The 21,644-nt window shown below is 38.9% G+C and overlaps 2 pseudogenes; one reads left to right on the forward strand and one right to left on the reverse strand.

The window, feature by feature from the left end:
- Positions 1 to 17,187: 17,187 nt before the first annotated feature.
- Positions 17,188 to 20,022, reverse strand: LOC121460749 (annotated as a pseudogene).
- A 491-nt stretch (positions 20,023 to 20,513) lies between these two features.
- On the forward strand, positions 20,514 to 20,989 carry LOC121460965 (annotated as a pseudogene).
- Positions 20,990 to 21,644: the final 655 nt, after the last annotated feature.

A 21,644-nucleotide genomic window follows, 5' to 3' on the forward strand; every position in this document is an offset into this window, starting at 1 on the left:
TAGACAACAATGCTGAGAATTATATACAAGTTGAGCAATTAGAAATATTATAAAATATTTAAATTAATGAAATATAGTATAAATAATACATTATGTAAAATACAATAAAGATAGAAAAATCTTGTAAGGGATTTATAAAGATAAGCCATAAAATTACTTGGTTTTATTTTAAATAAGTAGAAATACATTTTCTGCATTGAAAGATATGGGTTTAAAACCTGAACATAACACACTTGTTCAGCATACATGATTAGTGTAAAATTAAAACAGTTATGTCACAAGTAACATTTTTAATATTTAAAAATAAAAAATGGAGTAATTTATATTTCCCAAGTGTTTTCAAATCTATATTCCAGAATCTGACTCTGGGTTTTTATTATCCATGCTACAGCCCAGAGGAAGATACCTAAAACAAAATTTGGTGAATTAGAAACAGGTCTTATTGAAAAATTTTGCCCAATTCAACTATTTGCCCAATTATCATTGAATTTGAGGTATTACTATATTAAGGTTTCTGTTTTATATCTGTGGATGATATAATTTATTCAAAGAAAAAACTTGTCTCTTTCCTTAACTTTGTATCTTTCCTCTTGCTGTGTTCTGTCTTTCTCTGATTATCTGTTTAGGACACTTTTTGTTGTTGTTGTTCAGAGTCAATATGACAGATTTGGTTGTCATACTGCCAAACATTTTTATCCTATATTTTAAGAATTATTCATTTTTTAAAAGATTCCTTTCATGTGTTGCTGCTGTAACTACATGTCTATATGTGCACTTTGTGTAGGCAGTGTCTGTGGAAGCCAGAATAGGATGTCACTTCACTGGAAAGTGGAATTACAGATCATTGCTCATCTCCAGACAGGTGATGGGATTGGAATCTGCATCCTCTGGAGAAAGAGCCAGTGCTCTTTTTTACTGAGCCATTTCTATAGCCGAGGATTCATTTTTGTTTTGTGAGTATAATTGTTTTCCTGTATGCATGCATGTATGTATGTATGTATGGTCACCCCTGCATGTAATATGCCCTCACTTGCCAGACAAAGGCACTTTATATCCTGAAACTGGATTAAAAGAAGGTGGTGGATTCTTCTGATTGCTTTGGATTACCTAAGTTGTCTAAAAATATACCAAGTAATCTTTTTTTTTTTCATTTTATCTGAGTCAATTGTTTCAGATATCTATGCATCTAAACCTGATGGGCTGATGTATAGAAAGAAACATGTTTTAAAATAATCCTGATGGCAGCTTTTGAGCATTTAGGAAAGTGTTATAAATGCAGACAAAATATGTTTTTCCTCATTTTAAGGTATAATTTTAAAAATATGTGGATATTTATAAGAAATATTGTTATTATTTTTTTCTCTTAATTATTTATTTTATTTTATTAAAAAAATCTTTCTTTATTTTGCACACTAATCCTAGTTCCCACTCCCTCCCCTCCTCCAATTTCCTTCACCTTTCTCCTCCACTCCACCCTCCACCCATTTTTCAGAGAGGATGAGACACATGGCTTTGAGGAAGGAGCAAGTCCCTCCTCTTATATCTAGGCTGAGCAATGGAAGTATTCTTAATCCCTGATCCACCTTTCCAGGTCCTCAACTGCTCTTTCAGAATCATATCCATGTGCCTATATTATACAAACTTCTCATAGACCTTTGAAAACTGTGTCTAGCTTCAGAAAATGCAGTTATACTAGCAAAAAAAAAGGTTAATTGTTTGGTTACACCTTTTCTTTTACAGAACTTATTTCTGTTTTGAAATATTCTGAAAATATAGCTTACTGTATATGAATAAAAATTACAAACAAGTTTTACACCTCCAAGTATCATAAATAAAGCAGAATATATAAGGACAGAGTCTTACAAAAATTGGTTTTAAATTATATCATGAAGTTGGATCTCTGAGAGAAATGCAATTTAAATTAAATAAATTTCAGCTTAATAAAGTTTGTTTTTTCTGAAATTACTTTTTGTCCACCCTTAGAGCTTCAAAATATTCTATTAGGAATATTGGCTTACATGTTTTTCTCTCCTTCCAGGACATAGAAAGAATCCTTTACTGTCAAGACTTTGTTTTACTAATAGCTGTATTCTTGCATTTCAATACTCTAGGGCTGAAATGGTTTTATTGGACCTTTGAAACAATAAAAAAAAATAGTCTGGCAAAATGACTCAGAGGTTAAGAACACTTGATGCTCTTGCATAAGACTCCTGTCTGATCCCTAGCACCCACAAATTACTTCACTACTATCCCTAATGCTAGTTTCAAGGGCTGTAAACACCTCTTCCAATTACCATGAGCATCAGGAATGCATGTGACACAAATAATCCATGCACAAGCAAAATACTAACACAAAAGAAAAGTAAATAAATTTAAGAAAATTTAAAAAGCAACACAACAAGCTCTGTATAATGTAGAAGTTGAAAAATTAAAATGATGATGCAATGTACCTGATTCTAGGATTATTTTACATTTCTAATCAATTTTGTTTCATGCCATTTGTTATTTTATCTTATATAGAGATGACTGTGGTAAGGATACATTGGGTAAAGTGTTCTGTGTATAGAAAAGTTGACCTGAATTTTAATCCCAAGTGCTTACATAAAAACCTCATCATTAAGACCTCATCCAGCAAATGATGGGAGCAGATGCATAGACTCTCAACCAGAGTCCTTGATGCCACACATTAAGTGGTCCTCGGGGAATCCTGCTGAAGAGAGTGAGGAAGGGTTTTAGAAGCTAGGGTGATCAAGGACACTACAAGAAAACCCACAGAATTAAATGCCTAGCGTTCATAGCGGCTCACAGAATCTAAGTCAGCAACAAGAGGCCCAGTATGGATCTGCTCTATGTGCAATGCACTGTTGTAAGGCTTGGTGCTCTTGTGGGACTCCTAAGAGTGGTTATGGGACTCCAAACAGTGGTAATGGGGGACTCTTTCTGACTATTCCATCTGCTTTTGGGTACCGTTATCCTTCAACACTAGGCTGCCTCATCCAGCCTTAATATGAGACAATGTGCCTAATCTTATTAGTCCTTGATATGCCATAATTTTTAATAGTTCAGCGACACCTGTTGACTAAAGTTATTTGAACTGCTATATTTTGACCATAGATCTTTTTATACTTAGTATATCATTATTTTAAGTAGGTATAAAGTCAATGTATTTTTGTTGACATATATGCATTACACACAGTGATAGTTTTCAGAGACACAATGTTAGTTGGTTTTGTCAACCCCTGACTCATAATTGATAATAAATAAATATTTAATGAATATCAGATTAATAAATATGGACAAAAATAGATACCTTGGGAAACAAAGGAATGATTTGAATGTGGATATTTGAAAGCCTGATGACGGCAACTTGTCTGATGTAAAATTATTTCACCATTTTGTGCAGAAATCAATGTAGTACCGGCTTCATGAAGTGAGAATGGTCATAATCCTCTTTTTCTTTTAGAATTTGAAAATATTGGTGCTATCTCATTATCTATATTTGACACAATTCAGCAGTAAGTCCATTATGTCCTGGACTTGAAGGCGTAAGTCACAAACAATGCCACACCAATTCGGGGTTATGATTATTAGGGTGGTATTTATTTAAAGGGGAAAAAACTTACAGATCACTGTCCCAGGCAACAGCCCTCTACGCAACCAGGAAAGGAGTCTAGTCGCAGGCGGAGCAGGAAGTGAAGAGAGAGCAGAGAGGGAAGTGGCCGCTTTTTTAAAGGGAGAGAAACCACGCCCCAGTGGGCTGGTACCTCAGCGGTGATAGGCTGGAGGAGTGGGAGGACCTCCCGCAACACCTCCCCCTTTTGTTTAAATAAGAGAGTTCTAAACCTACTATGAAATTATATACAATAAGTACAAATATCCTATTCTAACTAGCTTAGGTCTTGTATAATAAATAACTTGGCCAAGTCATGAGAGAAAGTAACTACATTTATATAGTCTTCAACCCCATCGAAGATCTGAGAAGGGAAATAATGTTACCTGGGTAATTAGGAAGTTCAGTAAAACAACTTCCAAAACATGCAACAAATCACAGAGACAACTAGCTACCTGGGCAATCACCCAAAGTCACATCAGCAGCGTTGAAGCAACCAACTTTGGCTAAGGCCTAACATAACTGACATACCATTTTCTAAGGCAAGCAACTTTTCAAAACTATCTTACCCTGTCTTGGCAGGATATGACAGTCCTGTTTTATCCATTGATGCATGCTCTGTATCTTTGTCAGTTGTTGAGGTATGGGCATTTCTTTGCCCAAACGCCAGTTCTGCCAAAAAGAAAGGCTCCAGGTGGAGTGTCTTTGGTGCTCAACATTCTCTCGGGAATAGAGTGGTGTTGCCAGGAGCAATTGTGTCTCACTACCACAAAACTCTGAGTTAGATTAAAGGCCATTTTCTACAGCTCTTTGAAGAAGTTGAAGATTATCTATCTATACTGAGTATAATCTCTATATATCTAAAGAACCTGATTAGTCTATTATAAATGACAAACTTAGATGACTATTAGTCTATATAATTCTCAATATCTATCTAACTTAAAGACTAAGACAATAAACGACTGTGAAAAAAATGAGGACAATGACCTCCAAATATAAACAATGTACAAATATACATTGCAGTAGGCAAATATATATCAATACACAATCATTATATAAGTATCTTAATCAGAGGTAGAAATGTACACTGCAATATGGTAAATATATACAATATATATATATATATATATATATATATATATATATTAATACAATATATGTCAATACATAAAAAAATGTTTTAAACAGAGGTAGAAACATGCATGCGTACAATAGTCAATATAATTTAACTTTGTATCAATATACAAGAATCTATAGCAATGTATTTGTCTAAAAACAGTAACTCACAATTACAAATCTATTATCCCATCATCCCTCTTTTTTTTTTTTTTTCAAAATGATCCCTGAGCGTATAAAATTCCTCCCCCAACCCTCAATCGTATACTAATTATAATCAACCCCTAAATGATGTCCCTAAACCCAAGGGCAAGTTTTACTGGGAAAGGGGACGTCGTCCTCTAGAATTACTTCCAGCTGTCATGGGGGCGACGTTCTTTCTGGGGGATCCTGTGAAAGTGAAATGATGGTTAAATTTCAAGATCAATGTCTTTTAAAATTGCCAATAGTCTCTGAGTATTTTGTGCAGGTCTGGCCAAAATGTTGTATAAGATGTGCACCATTTCAGCTAACCAATTTGGAACTGTCTTGTGCAGCTGGTACCAAAAGCAGGTCTTATAGTAGCGCTATCAGTATCATGACGTCATATCAACCAGGTGGAGTTGTTGTTATGGGGCCCCATCTTCTTCCTGGAAACTTCAAATGTCACTTCAGGAAAAACTCATTGTTCATTATGAAAAACTTAAACATTAATCATATAGACATATATAGACATATATATATATATATATTCAATGAAAGACATGATAGATATATTCAATGAAAAGTATGATAGATATGAAGAAAAGCAAAGATGTTTTCTAAACTCATATTTCTTTCTGTCCCTTCTGTCCCATATCATGGCTCTTGACATGAGACAGAAACTCCAGAAACTCTGGGTTTTTCTCTTACTAACAGGCTTGGAATTGGAGAGGGACTGAGCCAGAGTCCAACTTCAAAACCAGCTTTATAAATTTAGAAATATGGTTTAATATTACTTACACAATCCATTCAGTTGTCTTGATATTTCCTATTGGGCAGGTATTTTTCCATCTGTCAGTATCCAAACATCCAGGGTCCCTTGAATTTCTCAAAGATGAGTGTTTTCCTGTGGAGATAAGAACAGAACCCTGCCCCCATTCTATGTTTTTCTTACCACCTGTATGAATATCATCATTGTGGATGAGTTGTCATTTCTCCTTTCCAAGAGGTTTCTCCTCTTCAAATCGAAACTTTATTAATTTTGATGGTATCCACAATTTTTCTTCTCCTGTGGAAACAAGAGCAAAACCCCTTCCCCAACGTAGCACATCTCCTGGCTTCCACTGAGAGGTCAGCACATCTTTGAAATAAATCGGTTGATTTAGTTCAGCAGACTTTTCCATTATCCAATGTCTTTCTGCTGCTGTCGTTCCTTTCTCATTAGCGTTAAGAAAATTCAAGGTTAATAAAGCATTATGTAATCTATTTCTGGGGGTATTTTCAGTCCCTTTCTGTTTGTTCAGCATATCCTTTATAGTACGATTTGATCTTTCTATAACTGCCTGACCTGTAGGATTATTTGGTATACCTGTAATGTGTTTTATATTATAATAATCAAAAAAGCGTTTCATTTTCTTAGATACATATGCTGGACCATTATCTGTCTTTATTTGCGCAGGTATACCCATGATGGCCATAACTTCCAATAAATGTGTGATTACTGAATCAGCCTTTTCTGAGCTCAGGGCTGTAGCCCATTGAAAACCTGAATACGTGTCTATGGTGTGGTGTACATATTTTAATTTACCAAATTCCATAAAGTGGAACACATCCATCTGCCAGATTTCATTTCTCTTAGTACCCTTTGGGTTACTCCCTGCAGGCAACGGTGTTTGATTATAGAAAGAACAAGTAGGGCATCTCTTTATAATGTCCTTAGCTTGTTGCCAAGTAATGGAAAATTCTTTCTTTAGGCCTTTACTATTGACATGATGCTTCTTATGAAATTCCGAGGCCTGCAACACACTTCCAATCAATAATTGATCAATCTCAGCATTGCCTTGGGCTAGAGGACCAGGCAGACCTGTATGGGACCGGATGTGTGTTATGTACATCGGACAAAGCCTGTTCCTGATTATGTCTTGTACCTGGATAAACAATGAAGTCAACTCTGTGTCATCTGGTATAAATTCAGCGGTTTCAATATGCAAGATAACTCTTTCTGCATATTGTGAATCTGTAACTATATTAAGAGGTTCTTTAAAATCCCTTAGCACCATAAGAATGGCATATAATTCTGCCTTCTGGACAGAATTATAAGGGCTTTGTTCCACCTTACTCAATTCATCTGACTTGTAACCTGCTTTCCCTGATTTATTTGCATCAGTATAGAACGTACGGGCTCCAGTTATTGGAGCATCACGTACAATTCTAGGAAGAATCCAAGAAGTTCTTTTTATGAGATTAAGTCTATCACTTTTGGGATAGTTGCTATTAATTTCTCCCAAAAAGTTAGCACAAGCTCTTTGCCACGGTTCATTGTCTTCCCATAACTTTTTTATTTCTTCAGTAGTAAAAGGCACTATAATTTCTGCTGGGTCTATACCTGCTAGTTGACGAAGTCTCAGCTTACCTTTTATAATTAATTCAGAGACCTTTTCCACATAAGTTTTTAATTTTTTACTTGGTTTATTAGGTATAAATATCCACTCTAAAATAATATCTTCCCTCTGCATTAGAATCCCTGTAGGAGAAATTCTGGAAGGCAATATGACTAGGATGCAGCTAAGATTTGGGTTCACCCTATCCACATGTGCCTCCTGTAATTTTTCCTCAATCATTGTCAGTTCCTTTTCTGCTTCAGCTGTCAGTTCTCTTGGACTATTCAAATCTTTATCACCATCTAAGGTTTTGTTTAAATGAACTATTAGATCAGGTGTTATCCCAACAGCTGGTCGTAGACTGGAAATGTCTCCTAACAATCTTTGGAAGTCATTAAGAGTCTTTAAGTGGTCTCTCCTAATTTGTGCCTTTTGCGTTTTAATTTTCTCTAACCCTATTCTGTAACCTAGGTAATTAATAGAATTTCCTCTTTGAATCTTTTCAGGGGCAATTTGTAATCCCCACCTAGGCAAGACTTTCTTTACTTCTTCAAACATCCTTTCTAAAGTATCTTTATTTGAATCAGATAATAAGATGTCATCCATGTAATGATAAATGATGGACTTGGGGAATTGTTTACGAATTATTTCCAATGGCTTACTTACAAAATATTGGCACAGTGTAGGACTATTGAGCATACCCTGTGGGAGGACAGTCCATTGATATCTCCTATTAGGCTGAGAATTATTGTAAGTAGGCACTGTGAAGGCAAATTTTTCTCTATCCTTTTCTTGTAATGGTATAGTGAAAAAACAATCTTTCAAATCAATAACTATAAGAGGCCATCCTTTTGGTAACAGAGAAGGCAAAGGAATTCCAGATTGTAGTGGGCCCATAGGTTGAATTACTTTGTTGACAGCTCTTAGATCTGTCACCATTCTCCATTTACCAGATTTCTTTTTTACAACAAACACAGGAGAATTCCAAGGGCTGGTTGATTCTTCAATATGGTGAGCATCTAGTTGCTCTTGCACCAGCTGTTCCAATGCCTGTAGTTTATCTTCAGCTAGAGGCCATTGTTTGGTCCATATTGGCTTCTCAGTTAGCCATTTTAAAGGTAGGGCCGTTGGTACCTCTAAAGGTTTGGTATTTGCTGTATGTTCTTGTACAGCCTGAATGGCTGGTGACCTTTTTCCATAATACCTCATCATATCCTTCCCAGAATTATGAGTCCCTGGAAATACAGGAATGTTAATCTGGGTATTCCATTGCTGTAGCAGGTCACGGCCCCATAAATTTATGGCAATATTGGCTATATATGGCCTTAGTCTTCCTATTTGCCCTTCGGGCCCTATGCATTCAACCCATCTTGTGCTTTGTTTTACACGAGATAGGGTTCCAATTCCCAGGAACTGAACATCTACCTCTTGAAGAGGCCAATTCGGATGCCAAGATTCTGGGGTAATGATACTTACATCCGCACCTGTGTCTAATAAGCCTTCAATAAAAGTGCCATTTATACAGACTCTTAGCTTTGGTCTTTGATCATTAATAGAAGTCTGCCAAAATATACGTTTACTCTGTCCTATTGGGTTTTTTGACTCATCCTCCACACGTAATTCTTCATTTAGACCAGTATTACTTTTTACAGCAGAAATTGGAGCTTTTAATTTTCTTGGTGAGGCACGTTCTCCACTGTGACTGGGAATGACTGGGCCACTGTTGGCTTGGGGGCCTGCGAGAGGCCCCCCAAGGAGTTTCCCGATGATATTGGATTGCCCCCGTCTGTCTGTTGTTGACCTACATTCGTTGGACCAATACCTGCCTTTACCGCATCTCCTACATATACCTGAAGGCCGAGGTCTCCTATTTTTGTCATTCCCAGAAGAGATATTATTCCTAGAAATTCTTTGCCTGCAATTCCTTTGCAAATGTCCTAATTTACCACAATTAAAACACCTGGCAGTTTGATGTCTCCTCATTGCTTTGGAAATCGCTTCTCCTACCCAAGATTCATCATTATAGCTAAACGTCTCAACATTCATCGTATGCTGAATCCATTCATCCATAGGTGCTGATCTAGACTTTAAAGGCCCAATTATCTTTTTGCATTCTATGTTTGCATTCTCAAAAGCTAGAGATTCAAGAAGTATTCGTCTAGCTTCTGGGTCTGTTACCCCTATGTCCAGAGCCTTAATTAATCTTTGCAAAAAGTCAATAAAGGGTTCTCTCTGTCCCTGCCTAATTCTGGTATATGATTCAACCCTTTTTGCTGGATCTTGTATCCTATTCCAAGCATTTAAAGCTGCTTGGTGACATAGACACAGTACTTCATCGTCATAAAGAGCTTGGACCTGTGGATCAGCATATTCTCCTGCACCAAGAATTTGATCTTGGGAAACCTCAATACCTTTTGCTCTTCCTTGCTGTTCCATATGTTTGGATTCTTCTCTGAAATAAATTCCAAACATCAAGGAAGGTCCATTATCTAAAACTGCAGACACTAACTGATGGAAATCATGGGGAGTAGCTCTAGCATTAGAAGCCCAAGTCCTTATCATTTCCTTTACATATGCATTGTGCAAGCCAAAATTAACAACAGCTTGCTTAATTTCTTTCAGATCATTCATTGCTATTGGCGTCCATCTAGCTTCTCTGACTCCCTTTGAGCCTTTAGAAGTTGATGCTTTTTCAGAATTAAGTATAGGGTATGTCGCTAGAACCCTGGGTAAGCCAGTTCTAATAGCTGGTGGAGGCCTTGTATCCTGTCCTTGTGCCTCCTTACTCTGTTCACCAGCTGCAATAATTTCCCCAATCTTTTCAAATCTTTTTATCATTGTCTCTCTTAAATCCTGAATCTCCTGACCTGTATATATTTCCAGTGATTTCACTGATGTATCAATTTTTTGGTCCCCATTCTGCACCTGTGATTCCAAAGCTTTAATTTTTTCCTTCAAAGATAACATGTCCTCCTTAAACTTTTCTTGTATATCATGTAGATTCCCATCTTGGAGGTACATTCTGTCTGTTACCTTATCAAAACTTTGTGATAAAGTCTGAACGTCAAATTCAACAGCCTGAACCCTTTCAGGTAACTTTCTAATACCCTTGGATATGGAATCAATTTTGTCTGTCATAGTATCCACTTGTTCAGATAACCTCTGATTTTCAATAATTTTAATCCTGTCAATGAGTTGTTCATTATTAGTTCGTAAAGATTCTATCATTCTTAGGAGTGCCATATTCTTCTGTTCATTATTAGTACGTAAAGATTCAATTGTTCTTAGGAGTGCCATATTCTTCCTTAATGATAGAATATGGAAAAGAAAACTGAAGGCTAGTAACAAGCAAATTAAGGTATCCCCATAATCATATAAACCTTGTATGATGTAATTCATTGTATTAGTAAATATAAATTTACTAATCCATTGTATTAGTGAAAACAAAGCAGTAAAATTTGCGTTAGAAACAAAAACTGCAATATTACCTATTATCCAGCAGGTGGCGCTGTTGCAGAGTCGCGGTGAAAACATGGTCCTGTTTCAGTGCCTTAGTAGATGTTAAAAACTGGAAAATGCAAGTTTCTCAACAAAATAAATCTAATTAAATCAATTCCTGAGACGGAACAAATCACCCTGAGGGGTTGCAGCTTTCAGCAACCACGTGCTCTGGTTCGTGCCACTTAAGAGCTGTACTTGCAAGGGAGATTTAAAAATGACTCAGAAAAGAGCAAACCAGGCGGCCAGAGACTGCGCGGGCCTGTGGAGTTTAAATCCACGTGGGGAGTCCAAGGCCTCTGGCGGCTAAGGAAGGAGGGGCTCCCGCCAAGCCCAACTAGAGCCCGCCAAGCCCACAGCCGCCAAGCTGAACTTGCGCCTGCCAAGCCCGCAGCCGCCAAGCCGAACTTGGGGCCGCCAAGTCGAACTCGTGGCTGCGAGTGGGGAAAGGAGAGGTTCTAAAACCAAACGGTGGGCGCCAAAATGAAGGCGTAAGTCACAAACAATGCCACACCAATTCGGGGTTATGATTATTAGGGTGGTATTTATTTAAAGGGGAAAAAACTTACAGATCACTGTCCCAGGCAACAGCCCTCTATGCAACCAGGAAAGGAGTCTAGTCGCAGGCGGAGCAGGAAGTGAAGAGAGAGCGGAGAGGGAAGTGGCCGCTTTTTTAAAGGGAGAGAAACCACGCCCCAGTGGGCTGGTACCTCAGCGGTGATAGGCTGGAGGAGTGGGAGGACCTCCCGCAACATGGACTTTTCCACTCTGGTAGACATTTAAGTGATACTTTAATCACATTGCATATTCTATATGTACATAAGTTGATCATAAGTGCTTGATAGAATTTTCATAGGTCATATTTACCTAAGAATTTCTGCTTCTAGAATTTTCAGGGTTTTTTGTTGTTGTTTCTGCTGCTGCTTTGTTTTTATTATTTATCTGGTTATTTGCTAGTTTGATTTTTGATGTATATGTTTTTAATATGTTCTTTAAGAATTAAAATACCTATTATTGATTGAAAATTGTAAGAAAAATTAAGATGGAATAGACATATATACAATTTCCTATTACTGTTTCCAAAATAGGTTACAGAAAATTCTGTCTGAAGAAGACTTTCAAATATTCACATTCAAATCAGACTTTCAACTTTCTTTTTTTATTGATTTTTATTGAGCTCTACATTTTTCTCTGCTCCCCTCTCTGCCTCTTCCCCCCCTCCTTTCAAACTTCCCCCAAGGTCCCCAAGCTCCCAATTTACTTAGAAGATCTTGTCTATTTCTACATCCCATGTAGATTAGATCTATGTAAGTCTCTCTTAGTGACCTCATTGTTGTCCAAGTTCTCTAGAATTGTGGTTTCTAGGCTGGGTTTCTTTGCTTTATGTTTAAAAACCACCTATGAGTGAGTACATGTGATAATTGTCTTTTTGTGTCTGGCTTACCTCACTCAAAATAATATTTTCTAGCTCTATCCATTTTTCCTGCAAAATTCAAAATGTCATTATTTTTTCTGCTGTGTAGCACTCCATTGTGTAAATGTACCACATTTTCCTTATCTATTCGAGGGGCATTTACAGAGGTCTGATCTCCAAAATATACAAAGAACTCAAGAAATTGGTCACCAAAAGAACACATAATCCAATAAAATAAATGGAGTACAGAACTAAACAGAGAACTCTCAAAAGAAGATTCTAAAATGGCTGAAAGACATTTAAGGAAATGTTCAATATCCTTAGTCATTGGAAAAATGCAAATCAAAACAACCCTGAGATTCCATCTTCCACCTGTAAGAATGGCCAAGATCAAAAACACTGATGACAAGTTATGCTGGAGAGATTGTGGGGGAAAGGGAATACTTCTGCATTGCTTGTGGGAATGCAAGCTGTTACAACCCCTTTGAATGTAAGTGTGGAAATTTCCCAGAAAATTAGGAGACAGCCTTTTTCAAGACCCACTTTTGGGTATATATCCAAAGGATGCTCAATGGGGCCACAAGAATATGTGCTCAACTATGTTTATAGAAGCTTTGTTTATCATAGCCATAACCTGGAGACTTTCAACTTTGAAAGACTACTGTTGGTGACCTACTTCTCCCCAGTAAGAATGGATTATCCTTGAAATTGATTTTGTTTCCCATGTAATTGCTAGTAATATTGAAGAATTACTTATCTCTTATCAGCCTAATATTTAGAAAGATGTATGTTGTCTTATATCTTTATTTGAAGAATTCTCTCAACTTAGGGTGTCAATAAGACAAGAAGGATGAGAGAAGTTAATAAATGTCACATTGCAAAAGCACCACGGAACAGAATGTGCAAAAGACTTCCAGAAAAGATCCAGATGTAGAAGTTGTTACTTATGAAGGTAAAATACACAGGGGTGGACTGCAAATTAAGCAGGCATGTGTAATATGCTACTTTAGTTTATATTACTTCAACATGATTATGAGACAACACATTTCTAAGGAGAAAAGAGATATGAAAGGACAAATGAGATAGTTGAACAAGTTAAGCACTTGTGTTCAAACACATTGACCCCAGTCGGTTTCCCAAGACCTACATGGTATAGGGAAAAAACTCTTGCTAACTGTCCTTTAAACTTCATATATATGCCGTGGTACACACAGATCTCACATGCAAATACAGAATAATCAATGAATAAATAAAACAGCCTAAAAAAGATATACATTGGCTCATACTGTTAGAGATTTAACTATAGAGCTAGATGAAGCTATGTCTTTCAGGAATATGCTGAAATAGCATGTCATTTGGGGGCTCATGGAAGAAGAAACCTTTTCACTGCATTGTTGAGTATGAAGAAGAGAAATGAAAGGAGAATATTATCCCACTGTCCCACTGGAGACATATTGCCTAATAGTCTCTGACTTCTCACTAGCCCACACAGTTAATATTTATTCTATATTTCAATAGTGTCCTATGGGAGATCAGAAATTTAATACAGGAATCTCTGGTAGATATTCTAAATGCAAGCTCTAGGAAGAAAAATAAATAGTTGGATTAAGAGTTTGACAAGCAAGAATGTTTGTACGAGGTCATAGAATTGACTCATAGCAAGAAAACATGTGTGCAAGGGAGGAATTTTGACCACTGAGTGGCATTATGTGAACTGTCTATAAAAGATTCATCTGGAAGCTCACTTAGCATAATAATGAGCTAAAGGAAGAGAATTTGAGAAAATATTATGAAAATGAAATGGGAAGAAAAATAGATGACTGGCAGCTATAGTAAGAGTCTGGGGAGTGGGAGCTGAGCGAGGGTAGGGCATAATATAATCACAAGGGCACATTTTTAAAGAAAAATAAAGTATATATATATATGAAAAATAGTATGGGAACAGACTTAGTGAAGTTTATGAGTCAGAAAATTCTAATTTACACCGTAATAACAAGATCTAAAATATCTCAAAAAAAAAAGTCATTTATGTGTATTGTACATGACCAAAAATGAGCTCACATCCAGAGATTTGTTTACGTGGTAACAACTCTCATCAGGTAGACAAAATTATTCAGCAAAGGAAAAAAGTACATGTTGTGGACTTGTTGCGGCTGCCTGTTGTGTGATCCCCATTTCTGGCAGGGCAGAGGGTGAAAAGACCTGGAGGCAACAACACGGACTCTGAGAAATTCCAATGCAGAAACTTTATTTTAAAAAGGTCGGGGATCTGTACGGGGCTAGGAAAATTACGCTGTCGCAAGAAAGTTTCTGATTGGTCCTCTTGAAACTCACAGTTGCTGCTAGCATGTTGTGATTGGCTAGGAGTGCACGTCATTAGTTCTTGTGCTTTTGGCCCACTGATAGGTTGTTTTGGCCGATTTTGCTTATTCATTGTGAGTTTTCATGTGAATTTTTATGCTTGCACTACTGCCCTGTGTCATCAAACCCTTTTTATTTTATGTTTATTGGGAATCCTAATGGGAGTTATGGATTTTTATAACTCCACCTTGGGGAACCCCAGCATTTTGTGTTGTGCCTGTCTTAGATTGGCATGCTGGACATGCTCTTACCCATCTTTTATATACCATTCCTTGAAGGGTTGGGTCCCTGGAATGTCCCAAGAAATCAAAAGCAAGCAGAAACTTTTAGGAGAACCAGGGCCTCTGTACTTGCTTAAGTCAAGCACAGAAAACCTCCCTTGGAGATTTTGATCCAGCACACTCCGCAGCCATTACCACATGGTGTTTTGCCTTGTTCATAGGCTGTTGTTGGGATCTTAGCTGTAGGAGACTCTTAAGCAGTAATACTAGAGCAACCACCACCCCTCCCATAAGGCACCATGCAACAAGTTTAAAGGGTTCTAGCAGGAATTTTATGTTATCCCCTAATTGGCCAAAGAATGTCATAGACAAATCCAGTGACTTGACTCATGTTGAGAAAATCATATAGGTCCTGATTAAATGTTTACAACTGGGCAAGGGAAAACCGGGTAAAAGCACATGCAAATTTTGAGGGGACAAATGAAATTTCTGATGGAAGAGACTAGCCTGTTCCAGCAAATGCAAAGACACTGTCATAGTCATAATTCAGAAGTCTACTCTAACATTGCTAACATTCCTGGCAGCCCTGTATGCAATCTGATATAGGATAAGGGTCAGGGGTGTCCTCTGGACTGTAATTAGTCTTGAATAGTTTGCATGGTTTGGAGCATGGAATCCTCTTGGGAATTTAATTTTGCATGAGGCAGTATTTTACAAGTTTGTGTGGCAGAGTGGCTAACTGAAAAAATACCTACAGGTTCTGATTGGGTCATTTCCATTACCTAAGGACTGTCAATAACTCCCCTAGTGGTACTCATACAGGATTTGGTTGTGTATAGACCCTTCCCTTATGATTAACTCCCATTATTATTAACCCCAAATTAATTGTATTGGCATTTGTAAAGGCTATAGCGACCTGGGGATTGGCATTTTTTGATGTTGTGGCATACTTTCTTATCTTTAATTTTAAAAAGGTGAGAGCAGAAAGTCATCTGTCCTGTGGGAAATGATTATCCAGCATGCCCATACTAGACCTAGCAATTTCTTTAAAACAGACTTCCTCACTAAGTGGTTTGCTCTTTTTCCTGGCTTTGTTTACGACAACGTCTCTGCAATCTATATCTTTAACTGTAACTCCTGGGTCAGAAAGTACAGCAAGTACCATGAGCGGCTGCTGACTGGCCACTGCAGCGAATGGCTTATTTTCATAGACTGTTGTGGGAAGCTGGCTGAGCACACAGAGCATGAGCAACAGAAACTCCTTGCTGCCACCTTGGCTCTGGAAGAGGACCTAAAGATGTTCCACAATTCTCTCAAGCTAGCTCACAAAGACATGAAATTCTCCATTAAGGTTGGTTCTACTGCTGTTCAAGTAACCTCAGCAGAGAGAACAAAAATATTGGGGCAATCCGTCTATCTAAATGATATCTACTATGCTTCTGAAATTGAAGAGATCTGCCTAGTGGATGAGAACCAGTTCACCTTAGCTATTACACAAAACTGAGGCACAACACTTACCTTCATGGACCAGGAGTGTGAAGTCATTGTCCAGCCTATCATTCATATCAGGACTTGCTGGGAGCCTCTACAGTCTTTTGCCCAGTAATAGCCCTTTTGGCATTTATGGCATTAGGTCTTTGGACAAGCCCTGGGACACTTACAATAGGTAACTGGCCAGGCTATCCACATTCCCCACAAGTATGCTGTGGTGGGGCAGGATTATCATCATTTTCAAGTTTGACATTAGCCAAGGCATTAATGGAAGCTGTAAAATTGGAAATGGGCATGCTCTGTGTGTCAATATCATGGCAGATAAGGACCATTTATGAATATTCTCTTTTCTAACAAATGCAATGACATTAGGGGTGTTGGTTTTGAGCCCCTCTCAGTTTAGCTATTTAATAAAGATATCCTTGATAGGGCCAGACGGGATGCGCTTTTTAGCAGCATTGCTGACACAGCTCAAAAATAAAAATAAATAAAATAAAATATAAAAAATAAAAAATAAATAAAATAAAAATAAATAAAAATATTTAGGAAATGATTCCACAGACCGCTGGACAAGATGGCCGAAATAGCCTACACTGTGCTGGGGCATAAAAAGTTTGAGGGCCTTGAAGGCTAGCTCAGACATTTGTTGGAAATAAGCATGTAGGCCAATCATATTTTGTGAGTCAGGATCAGCGTATGGGCCACAGTCAGTAAGCATGCCAAAGGTGATATTAAGTCCAAATTGTAAGTCTGTATCGGCTTGGGTCTCTATTGTATCATCGCAGGCTGAGTGCCACTGGAGGAAAACTGAGGGGTCAAGAATAACTTTTAATGCAGAGTACCAATTGTAACGGAACTGAAGCTACATGGCCCATTGTCTGAGCACTTGCTCGAAACAAGGAGAATCTGGTAGCTTCAGTCACCCTTGCACACCCCTGCATGGCTCCTAGCCTGCTCCCGGCCCTGCTGCTGCTGGAAGGGCACATAGCTGACAAAGAGAACATCACTGGAGCCTCCAGACTGCACAGGGATGGGATGCACCCAGAAGTTCTCAAGCATATCGAAAATGGGCTAGAACTACAGATGTTGGACCCAGCACTGATCCTCCTCATTCTGTGATGAACACAGGTGCTTGGCCTTGCCCTGGACGTTGACAGTGAGGATATATTCACCACATCTTGTCTCACTATGAAGTACCAGGAAGACATCATGGGAGCCAGTCAGTGCCTCCTTCCAAAACTAACTGGGCAGCCTTGAGTCAAAAGAGCATGCCGTGGAACCAAGGATATCCTGAGAGGGGATATTTCCCCTCAGCACCTTTTGACACACCCTGGACCAGAAACAACCCTGTGGCTGCTTCTGGAAAGGAGGGGGGGTGAGAGGCAATGAATTGTCCCTGCTGGGGGCCCTTTCTCAATGGAAATGTGAGGAGGCAATTCTGGAGGAACCAGTTCCATTGAGTCAAAGTGGGAGGCGGAAATGGAAGCAGAACTAGGAGAGAAGAATGCTGATAGCCAGTTGGAAAGACCCCCATAAGCCCCCTGCTTGAGGCAGTCATTACTCTTGCTTGGCCCCAGCAGCAGATTCTGGCTGTGCAGACTCTCTGATGATTCAGGCAGGGCAACTCCAGATTGTCTGTGTTACCCTTTGTGAAAAGGAAGGTCCCAGGGGCCAGGGGAAGGGCGCTGGATCACAGGATGGGGCTGATAACAGGGCAGGTTCCTCGCCTTAGGCACTCCTAGATGTCAGACACTCAGGCCTTTACATGAAGTGTATCAGTTGTCTCACTCTGAACGGCCTTCTATCTTAACCACAAACGTATTCTCCCTGTCAGGCTGTGTGGACTTCAGTGATAGTAGAACAGGGAATGCAGAATTGGGGCCAGGACACTGTGGGAGGTACAAAGAATTGCAAGTAACTTCCTCCTCTTTCTTCACTTTGTAGGAATAGGTGACACATCTGTCACTAAGGCTGCCCTCCTCCTCCTAAGGTCAGCCCATCGCCTGTCCTTCAAGACCCACTCTTTTTGGGTCAGAGGCAGCTTCTTCAGCTCCCATAAAACTGAGCAACTCTTCTTTCTGTACCATTCCCGCTTCATCTTTCAAGGTTCATTCACCATGACTCAGTCTCAGCATCTCAAAGAGGTGAGTAGGTGAGCCCATCTCTGCCCAGGGGATGTGCCATCACTATCCAATCCACTACTGGCTGTTTCAGTACCACCAGAGTTGGAGTTGCTGTTTTCACCTAGGACTGGTCAATGGCCTCTTGCTACTGCAGGATGTCTGATACTTAATCTCTGACTGTGTGACTCACTGAACAGTGGGAAAATCCTTCTTTTTTGAGCTTTGGCATTGAGGATGATGTAGAGGAGGAAGAGACTCAGGAAGGAAGGGGGCCAGCTAGGTCCTCAGAAGATAGAGATGGGCCCAAAATATCCAGGTTCCCACCCACCCTGCAGCTGTCAAGGGACAAGTCACATACAATCTCAACACCAGAGCTCAATGGGCCAAAACAGTTGAGGAGAGTGAGCCCGAGGCCTGGGTCACCTCAGCTTCGAAGTGCTGCAGGAATAATTCAGCAAAATGGTCAGAAAAGGCAGCTTTTGCTCCAGACTCTGCATATTATAGGTAGGAGGCCAAGTAGAGGTGCAAACAGTGGTTAGTGCTGTCAACTTGATGCAGGCTAGAGTCATCTAAGAAGTAAACCTCCACTGAGAAGTCAACAACAGTGGCACTGGGTTCTGATCCTACTGCATGTACTGGCTTTGAGGGAGCCTAGGCTGTTTGGATGTTCACCTTAATGGACCTGGAGGGAGGTGGGAGGTCCTTGGACTCCCCACAGGGCAGGGAACCTGGTCTGCTCTACGGGCTGATGAGAGAGGGGGTTGATTGGGGGAGGGGGAGGGATGTGGGAGGCGGTGGCAGGGAGGAGACAGAGATCTTTAATAAATAAATTAATTAATTTAAAAAAAAGAATTGCTTAGCTCAGACTGGCCTGTAGACATGGCTTTGAGGAATTGTCTTTATAATTAAGTGAGGAAAGAGGGCTCAGCCCACTGTGGGCAGTGCCATCCCTAGGAAGTACATTGTGGGCAACTTCACAATCTTCTAAGTGTGTGTTTCCAAGTGTAGGTCAGTTAGTCAGTCAACAAGAACACCCAGCATGGCTCCTGCACTGACTTCTCTCACTGAGGAACTCTAACCTGTTAGATAAAACAAAGGCTTTTTTCTTTTAAATTGCTTTTGGTCAGAGTGTTTTTATCACAGTAACAGAATCAAACTAGATAACGGTACCTATATCCTTCTGGCATCTTTTCATCAGCTTTGAGTTGTGCTGTTTCTCCAAAAAGTAATACAGTTCAGTCTGGCTATGGTTTGACTTTTAGCTAATCCCCAGGTTGGTCATTTTTCTCAGGAGCCTGTTTTGAACTAACTTGAAGAACACTGGAGAAGGAGCAAATTCTCAGTGTGAAGAGAGTAATTCACACTCTGGTGACAGACCACTCCAGAATATCAAGGACTAAAATAACAAAGGTTTACTCCTTACAACAGGACTCTCTCTGACAGGAGAGCCCTTATTCAAAAGGGGTTGCTTACAATTTTCCTTTGTTACCAGGCCTCCTGTGGGCCACTTTTAATCTCATGGTTAAAGGGGTACAGAAAACACATTACCTAATGCTACCTCCTCTGAAGAATCATACACTAAGTCACTTATAAGATGATTCTTCTTATGTTTCTGGAATGAACACATTTAGGGTTAATTACCTTTTTACAACAGTTTGGTTCTTTATTTTGTTTTACAAAAAAAAATATGTTTGTTACTTTTGAGTTTCTTAGATTTTTTGATCATTTTTTAACAAAATAGTTATTTCTTTTATTATGTATAGAAATAGGGTCTACATATGCTAAAATCATTTTTATAGGATTATTTACCAGAGTATCATCCTATAAAATCTGGCTTTGATCCTTAGCGAATAAAATGGATAGGATCACATGCTTTTGTAAATTAAAGGTGACCTCTAGATTCTTAAGAGATCCTTCTATGAAATATATTTTGATTTATTGATAGAAATTTGAGTAACTACTGAAAGGATTTATTCTAAGTAATTAAATTTCCAAATAAATAGGACACAAGTATCAGTAGTATTTCAAAGGAAATGACATGAAAAAATATTCACTATAGCCCAGTATAATAATGATACATTAGGGGTAGCCATCTTTCAGTAACTCGCCAAAGTGACAAACACAAAGGGAAAGAGGAGGAGCACTCGCTGTATGTTCTCTAGGCCCTTTAGGAAACATGGAGTTGTTCCTTTGGCCATGTCCATGTGAATCTACAAGAAGGGTGATATTGTTGACATCAAGTGAATGGGCGCTGTTCAAAAAGAAATGTCCCATAAATGTTACCGTGGCAAAACCGGAAGAGTCTACAATGTCATCCAGCATGCTCTGGATATCATTGTAAACAAGCAAGTTAAGGGCAAGATTCTTGTCAAGAGAATTAATGTGAGGATTGAACACATCAAGCACTCATAGAGCAGAGACAGCTTCCCGAAGTGGGTGAAGGAGAATGACCAGAAGAAAAAGGAAGCCAAAGAGAGGGCACCTGGGCTCAGCTGAAGCCCATGCCTGCTCCACCCAGAGAAGCACACTTTGTGAGGACTACGGGGAAGGAGCCTGAGCTGCTGGAGCCCATTCCTTTCGAATCCATGGCCTGATGTACAAAATGAAATAAAAGACCTGGACTGTAAAGAGGTTTTTTTAAGTTGAAGTGTGGTGTCTCCTCCCTGAAAGAAAATGATGGTTCACTGTGTCTTTCCTATTCAGACATTACTATATTTTCCTACTAATTGGAAAAAAAATGATGCATTAGATTTTTATTGGCATGAGGTAATTTATCAAGAACTAAGCAACTTAAATACTTACTCTATCAAAATTCTGTAGATTGAAAGTCCAATATTCTGTGACTGAGTTTTCTTCTCATTGTCTCTATCATCAGACAGTTATCAAGATGTCATTCAGGTTGATTTCTTATCTGACTCTTCTTGGGATAATTCTCAATAAAAACACTTACTTGTTAACAAAATTGAATCCTTGAAGTAAGAAAACAGTGTGGTCATCATTTCCTTCCTAATGTTCAGCAAGGCATTCTTAGTTCTGAAGCTGCCTGCATTCTTTGCAACATACTACTTCAAGTTAGCAAAGGCATTTCAAATCATTCTTGTGCCTTGAATTTCCATGTCCCTCCCTCTACCTTGGAAACCTTGCAGGCAAATTTAAAGGTCAAGCACAGCCAAACAACCCTTCCAGCCTGAGGTTAATCAATCTGAGACGTGAAATATGGTTTCAAATTCCTCTGCTGATGTTTGGGGG

This window comes from Microtus oregoni, unplaced genomic scaffold, assembly GCF_018167655.1.
Source record: "Microtus oregoni isolate MIOR12 unplaced genomic scaffold, Mior012 000021F_ref0000039, whole genome shotgun sequence".
NCBI lineage: Eukaryota > Metazoa > Chordata > Mammalia > Rodentia > Cricetidae > Microtus > Microtus oregoni.